The sequence below is a fragment of the Musca domestica genome, unplaced genomic scaffold (genome assembly GCF_030504385.1).
Source record: "Musca domestica strain aabys unplaced genomic scaffold, Musca_domestica.polishedcontigs.V.1.1 31, whole genome shotgun sequence".
NCBI classification, from domain to species: Eukaryota; Metazoa; Arthropoda; class Insecta; order Diptera; family Muscidae; genus Musca; species Musca domestica.
Genome location: NW_026712309.1, coordinates 10,212,444 through 10,221,244, shown reverse-complemented (window position 1 = coordinate 10,221,244; position 8,801 = coordinate 10,212,444). Strand labels below are relative to the sequence as shown.

The following is an 8,801-nucleotide window of genomic DNA, read 5'->3' as shown; positions in this document are numbered from 1 at the left end:
CTTTTAACTTACGTTTATAAAAGATTAGTTAAAAAATAAACAAGCAGTAAAGTTAAACCCTCAATCATTTTTAATAAGTCTATGGATAATACATATATCCTTACAGACTAATATAATTTACATATATACATATCAATTATTATAAGAAGCTGCATTTTCAAAGTACTTTATTTTCAGATAGATTCATTATATTGTATTTTTTTTTTTTTTTTTTTTTTTTGCATAGTTATACTTATAATATTGGAATTAAAGCAGTTGTAAATTAAAATCAAAGACCTAAAATAGTAAAGACTAGACAAAATGCATTTTGAGCAAATGGTTTGTGTCTACAATACATAGAGTAACAGCTCATGGCAAAGACATGTTAATATTTGAAAAATCCAAATTTTTGGATTCAAAATTCTATTCCATGGGTCTTTTCGCAAATTTGCTTATTGCCTTAGCGGTGTAAATCAGTTAACATTGGTAACTATGTAGTTATGATATCGTAACAACAGAGGTATTTTCTCAGGGTTACCATATTTTAACTCTTGTCCTATCTTTACACTTCTATGTCTTTGTTAAAATTCTTTGTAGGTCTGTCTAAATCGGAAAATATTTTGCCGTTCAGTAGAAAGTTTATTCCAAGCATTGTTCGCACTTTTCAATGAAGGAAGTTTAAAGGTATAAAGTTCGGTTTCATAAGAGGGTAATGTTTCATAATGATGATTCCATAAATGACTACACAAAAGGAACAATAGAAATTGTTTTTGATTCAATCAGACTAGAGTGTATTACATAACATAATATTCAAGTAAATTTCGAACAATGGAAAAATATAGTTGTTTTGTAACTAGTGGGTCAGAAAACTCCATGCTCCATTTTTTCAGTACTGATATTTGTTGACGAAAACTTAGTCGTTGATGAAGTAATATACCAAGATCGTGGACATATTCAACAGATTCTAGCTCATTGTTTTCAAAGTGATATTTTGCGTTAAAAGATTTACATTGCAACTTTAGTTCAATCGGATCATTGTAGGATTGCAAAATTTTTACTTCGCCTGGGTACATTAATATATTTTAGTACGTTAAACCTGTTGGTGCGTACATTACATTATATTTGGGTACTTTATAGTTGTTGATAGACATTAATAAAAAAGTTAAAAAGAATAGGTCCAATTTGACTGCCCTGACGATCTCCAGAAGAAATAAGGATAGTTATAGAATTATATTTTGCGTTCTTCATGATAAATAAGACTTTATCCATTCTAACAGATCTTATCAAGATTCAGACACTTATCTTTATCAAATGCTTTATTGAAATCCGTGTAGATAGTGTCTGTTCGCATTATACTTTTAAAACCATCGTTTACAATTGTTGTCAGTTTTAAAATATTTGTAATAGTTGAGCATTTTTTTTAAATCCGTGCTGAAAATTGGATAGTATAGAGGAGACTTGGAAGGAACCCGTATCACTAAGAATTTTCGCAATGAGTTTTGGTATACCACTTAGCCTTGCTATACCCCTGTAGGGTATAATAAATGAATTTTTCCATAAATGTCGACAGCTAAAACGACAGCTTAAGTCCTTGGAGGATATCTATATACATAGTGGTGAATAAGTGTCTTAGAGGGCCAAAGTTCCTTATGTATTAATGTATAATTTGAATATGTTGTTTCTGATGATGTAAATGATCGATTTGACCCAGTGGGTGTTGTAGATCGATATGGACGGGCAGTTTATTTATGAGGGCTTTGTTGTTGTTGCCCTCGATGGGGTTGTTGAAAAGGTTTGAGTCAATTGCAGGCCCAATTGCGACATTGACTCTTTTCTGGAATCAGTCATATTGGGTAAAATTATTAGAGGAAGTTCGATAGAAATTTGTGGTATTGCAATAGCGTTAACCGAAGCTACATTTCGTGAGGCAAAAGTCATGATGTTAGACGTTTTTTTCTTTTTATGACAAAGTCCAATGGAGATTTAAGGAAATGATCTAAACTCGATTGTTTGTCAAAAAATTCCTTCTATTAAGCAAACTTATCTAATGTTTAGTTAGCTTCTAAATCAATTTGATTATATTCAGGATCATAAACACAGAATTTATCACGACACTATCGCAAACCTTTATCTTCTTTGAGGTTATCGGCAGTTCGTGCAGCTAAATTTAGACACTTATGCTAGGAACACAATTGGAGCGAACGACGAATTTCGCCCTACGCGGCGACAAAATGAGCCGCATAAATTCGTCGCATGGAAAACAATACCGACGAAATTATAAAACAGCTGATGAAGTTGTTTACTTTTTGCTCATTTGTTGACTACAATGAATCAGAGAATTGTATATTATAGTAAAAGCTTATCTGCTTGTGCGAAAACGTTTACGGAGAAGATGGTGGGTACGGCCAGTGAACATTAAAAGAAACACCGAATGATTCCAGAGAATGGCTTTTACGGAGCTAAAATTATGAGATGAAGAGCACTTCTTTCTTCTGAAGAGCACTTCTTCTCTTCTAGATTTGCTTAAACCACGATTTCAAAGATTTTCAAAAAGAAAACCAATTGATGAGGAAACACGTTTGGGCTTAACTCTAATGTAAGTGCTTGCTGAGAACTTATTTTCAGACAACAATTGATCCATATATTTTATTGTCAGATACCTAGCTCATGGTTGCAGTGCACAGTTTTTGGCAAAGATATACAAAATGGGTGTTTCGACTGTGAGAAAGATAATTTATGAAACTTGCGATGCGTTATGGAGCGAGCTTCAAAAGGTATATGTTTCCCAACCTAATCACCATAAATGGAAAAGCATTGCTGAAAGTTTTGGAAACTTAAATTTATAGTGTTAAATAAAATAATAATATATGATGTATATTTTATGTGAAAAGATTTTACACGAAAACAGGTATGCCGCATTGTGTTGAGGCTATTGATGGCAAGCATGTCAACATCTTTTGTCCAAAAAATAGCGGTTCACTTTTTTATAATTATAAAAAAAAGTTTTAGCATTGTGCTAATGGTGGTATGTGACGCGGATTATAATTTTATATTTGTTGATGTTGGAGCTTTTGGCAGCCAAAGTGATGGTGGAGTCTTTGCAAGAAGTTCGTTTGAAAAAATGATTTTGAGAAATCAAATTAATCTTCCCCCTGATGATAAACTACCTGGTAAAAGATTTTGTACATTTAATTATAGTAATTAAATTTTGAGTTTATACATTTAGGCACTGATAAAACGTTTCCGTATTTCTTTGTGGGAGAAAATGCTTTCCCTTTGAAGAAAAATTTAATGAGGCCATATCCAGGACGAAGCTTGCCTGCCGCTAAACAAAATTTTAACAAAAAGTTACCTGCCGCTCGTGTATACATTGAAAACTCTTTTGGCATTTTAACAAACAGGTGGAGGATTTTACATACAAACATTCAAGTGTCACCCAAAAACGTAGATAAAATAGTTTTAGCAACGGTAGTTCTTCATAATTACCTAATGTTAGATAAAACCTGCGGATATTTTGAAGGTAGTTTGGTGGATCACGAAGAAAATGGAGTTATTATTCGTGGTACATGGAGGCAGGCATCAGAATCCCAGCCTTCTATCCGAATTTCCCATGCCAACCGCTCATCAGCAAGTGCTTTTGCTGTGAGAGACGAATCAACAAACCACTTTTTTGAAATTCATTCCTAAAAAATTTCTTCGAATTCAATTTCATTAATTTTTTAGTAATCAAAAATTCAATTTTATTTAATTTAAAATAAAAAATCTTATCTTAATCAAAACCAAAATTCAAATGTATTTAATACAAACTATATACTAAGGCAACTTCTAATGTCACTTCAGTCATAATTAAAAAAAAAAAAAAACTTAAAAAACAAAAGAAGAAAAAATTCAGTTCATGGAATTAAAACTTAAAAAAAAAAATCAAGGTATGTTCTTGGCAATTTCCTTGTAAACTAAGCTCACGACCTTAGCAGTTATGATATCACCCCATCGCGTCCTAATTTAAATGGTTACCTTTCTGAAATAACACACACGCGTTTCCTGTTCTTCATGCACTTGTTTCTTTATTATTTTTTTTGTTGTAATTTTTTGTTGTGTGCTTACTTGTTCGGAAATATAATTCAGCACACTTATGGTGTTGACCCCAGAAATTGCAACTTTAGCATTTTACCTGGCAAGCTAAAATGTTGAGAAATATAATTTGATTTAACACGCGTATGCAAGTAATCAATATTTTTGAAATACAATAATAAACGTGCAAAAGAACAAGAACGCTTAATAAGCACTTTGATTTAATAAGTAAAACCAAAATTATGTTTTTCAATTAGTCTACGAATAGTACTCAAATAAAGTGGTAGCAGAAGCTACAAGAAAAGAAAACGAAACGCGTCGCATAGTGGTGAGTGTGTGATAGTGTCTATCTGGCTTTCTTTTTCACTGCAAATTTCAGATCATTAAGCTCGTCTCGAAAGAGAAAACAAACACATAAATCATAAAACATATGATCTTCGCCTTAACAAGGCAAAACTCAAAAAGTCTTTTGTTTTTTTATCGACTATTGAAAATCAAACCAAAAGTCTTAGCCTCAAATTCTGATATTGTGGCCTGTGGTAAATTCGACCCAATTAGTTTTTGGGCCAAGCTTTCGAAAAGCAACAAGGTTGAGTTGCGGCCACTTTCACTCCCTGAAGCAATTTCTCTTATAGAATTTGCACACTCCTGCATAACCTGCTTGAAGACAGTAGTTATTTCTGCGTCCGCGTGCTTCTTGGTGAACTTCCGCCGAGGTTCGTTTGCTTGGCTGCTGCTTTCGTCAGTTAGCAGAAAATCGTTGACAGAAGACGACGAGCAATCAAGAATGCTTGGCAAATCACTGTCTATGTTATCAATGTTTCCAATCGTTCTACTCAAATAAAAACATATTAAAATTTGGTAGTAACATATTATACTTACGTTCGTGCATCTTTGTAGCCATCTAAAAACTCCAGCGGCTCCATATATCTTCACTCAGGCGCAATTACACAAATAAATAAACGTATTAATTATGTATTTTTATAGGAGTAACAGATATTAGAGGACCATAACAAAATTTTAAAGTAAAAAGTAACTTTATTTACTAAAACACATAAAATTCGTACAAGTATGACCACCTTGTACTGTTTTGTTCGCCGTTCGCCGGCTTATGAAATAGAAATAAAGCTAATTGAGTTGCGGTGTCCGACGAAATTTTCGCCGGCGCCGTGACTATGTGCATTTCCATATGCACATATATTTTTTATTTTTGACGACGAACATACGACGCGAAAAATTCGTCGTGTTCCTAGCATTAATATGATAATCATGATACCATTATTTCCTGGATATCATTAATCTTGCAGTTCGGTTTAGTATAGCTCGTTACTAATAAATTACAATTGGTGACGTTAGCGACAAAGTACTTTTAAATATTGAAGCTTAGCAAGCATAGAAATAATAAAACAAGGTAAAAAGCAGTAAGTTCGGCCGGGCCGAACTTTGAATACACTCCACCATTTGGAACGAATTTGGAAATTTTCAAAAAATAAAGTCCTTAAAATTAAAATTTTAAAAATACCGAATATAGCCGTTATATTAGTGTCTATACGTCGTGGACGTACATAGGCCTTGTTTGTCATAACCCACTACCATATTCAAATTCGAAACTTGAAATAAACGGTGAATAATGCAGCTAAACTCATCAAAATATCGTATATAGGGAGGTACCGTTATATCGGAGCTGTGCGAAGACCTGGACCAGCATAGACAATATTCCGTCACAGGCTATAGCATTCATAACGAACGTCAAATACGACATCTCAAAAAATTTCGGTGGGTATTTTACCTTCCGAATATAGGGAGGTACTGATATATGGGGCCTATACGAAGACCTAGACCCGCATAGACAATTTTCTGTCACAGACTGTAGTTTCCATTACGAACTCTAAATACGTAATTTGAAACAATTCCGGTGAATAATGGAGCTAAAATCATAAAAATACCGAATTTTGGGAGGTACCGTTATATGGGGGCTATACGAAGACGTGGACCTGCACAGACAATGGCTGCTGCTTTCGTCAGTTAGCAGAAAATCGTTGACAGAAGACGACGAGCAATCAAGAATGCTTGGCAAATCATTGTCTATGTTATAAATGTTTCCAATCGTTCTACTCAAATAAAAACATATTAAAATTTGGTAGTAACATATTATACTTACGTTCGTGCATCTTTGTAGCCATCTAAAAACTCCAGCGGCTCCATATATCTTCACTCAGGCGCAATTACACAAATAAATAAACGTATTAATTATGTATTTTTATAGGAGTAACAGATATTAGAGGACCATAACAAAATTTTAAAGTAAAAAGTAACTTTATTTACTAAAACACATAAAATTCGTACAAGTATGACCACCTTGTACTGTTTTGTTCGCCGTTCGCCGGCTTATGAAATAGAAATAAAGCTAATTGAGTTGCGGTGTCCGACGAAATTTTCGCCGGCGCCGTGACTATGTGCATTTCCATATGCACATATGTTTTTTATTTTTGACGACGAACATACGACGCGAAAAATTCGTCGTGTTCCTAGCATTAATATGATAATCATGATACCATTATTTCCTGGATATCATTAATCTTGCAGTTCGGTTTAGTATAGCTCGTTACTAATAAATTACAATTGGTGACGTTAGCGACAAAGTACTTTTAAATATTGAAGCTTAGCAAGCATAGAAATAATAAAACAAGTTAAAAAGCAGTAAGTTCGGCCGGGCCGAACTTTGAATACCCTCCACCATTTGGAACGAATTTGGAAATTTTCAAAAAATAAAGTCCTTAAAATTAAAATTTTAAAAATACCGAATATAGCCGTTATATTAGTGTCTATACGTCGTGGACGTACATAGGCCTTGTTTGTCATAACCCACTACCATATTCAAATTCGAAACTTGAAATAAACGGTGAATAATGCAGCTAAACTCATCAAAATATCGTATATAGGGAGGTACCGTTATATCGGAGCTGTGCGAAGACCTGGACCAGCATAGACAATATTCCGTCACAGGCTATAGCATTCATAACGAACGTCAAATACGACATCTCAAAAAATTTCGGTGGGTATTTTACCTTCCGAATATAGGGAGGTACTGATATATGGGGCCTATACGAAGACCTAGACCCGCATAGACAATTTTCTGTCACAGACTGTAGTTTCCATTACGAACTCTAAATACGTAATTTGAAACAATTCCGGTGAATAATGGAGCTAAAATCATAAAAATACCGAATTTTGGGAGGTACCGTTATATGGGGGCTATACGAAGACGTGGACCTGCACAGACAATTTTATGTCATGGGCTGTAGTATCCATTACGAATCTCAAATACCAAAATTGAAAGAATTCCGGTGAATAATGTCGCTAAAATCATCAAAACACCGAATATCGGGAGGTACCGTTATATGGGGGCTATACGAAGACTTGGACCTGCACAGACAATTTTCTGTCTTGGGCTGTAGTATCCTTTTCGAACTTCAAATGCCAAATTTGAAACAATCCCGGTAAATAATGTCGCTGAAATCATCAAAATACCGAATATCGGGAGGTACCGTTGTATGGGGGCTATTCGAAGACGTGGATCTGAACAGATAATTTTCTGTCATAAGCTGTAGTATCCATTTCGAACTTCAAATACCAAATTTGAAATATAGGGAAGTAAGGTTATATGGGGGCTATATGCAAACGTGGACCTACATGGCCCATTTACGAACTTAAACTGCCTACTGGAAAAATAATCACGTATGCAAAATTTTAGCCTTCTATCTCATCTCAAATTTTAGCCTTCTATCTTATCCAATTCAGGAACCAATGTTGGACAAATGACAAATATATATATATATATATATATATATATATATATATATATATATATATATATATATATATATATATATATATATATATATATATATATATATATATATATATATATATATATATATACCTCCGTATAGGTATTTCCTTCCTTAAGTATAGCTTTGTCTCTTTGCCGACGTTTTTCTAATTTCGATCTGAGAAAAATATCCCATTTATCGGCTGCCACTGCAAAAGTGTATTTGAGTGTGTTTGATTTTTCGCATAATCTGACATTATTTATATATATCTATATATATATATATATATATATATATATATATATATATATATATATATATATATATATATATATATATATATATATATATATATATATATATATATATATATATATATATATATATATATATATATATATATATATATATATATATATATATATATATATATTAACTCAGCGTCAAGACAAAAACTCCCCAGAGTTATTATGTGATATGATGTGTAGGTGAGAGATGTGGTGCGGGTGATTCGCGCGTGTGGTGTAAAAAGAAAGAAAATAGCTAATTATAAAACACAAGAATAATTAGTAATAATTCTAGAGTAAATTCATGTTTTATTGGTGGTTCTTTCTTTCTTTTCTTATTGAACGACAAATTACCTTTAGTAATTGGGGTGGCGACAGAGGCCGTGTGCTTACGCTTTCGTTTCTCAAAGACAAGTGAACGCAGACGTTCTTAGTGATCGCAGAGGATCCCTTGTCTATTTCTAATACATATGGAAACACAGACAAGTGAACGCAGAGGTTCTGAGTGACCGCTGAGGGTCCCATGTCTGAATATTATTACAACTACAACTACTTCCAATGAGAGCAAGGTGAGCCTACCGCCAACAACCAATACCCAGCGGCGATCCGCTCACTACGGTATCCGCCAAGG

At 33.6% G+C, this 8,801-nt stretch overlaps 1 long non-coding RNA gene across 2 annotated transcripts; it reads left to right on the top strand.

Annotated features, from left to right (window-relative positions):
• Nucleotides 1-237: 237 nt before the first annotated feature.
• On the top strand, nt 238-7,801 carry LOC105262320 (uncharacterized). Of its 2 annotated transcripts, XR_009342694.1 has the most exons (4): nt 243-2,575; nt 2,636-2,753; nt 2,871-3,149; nt 3,206-7,801. It is a non-coding gene; the product is annotated as an uncharacterized LOC105262320 (long non-coding RNA). The 2 variants fall into 2 exon arrangements; XR_009342693.1 differs by having other exon boundaries at nt 238-2,575; nt 2,636-3,149.
• Nucleotides 7,802-8,801: the final 1,000 nt, after the last annotated feature.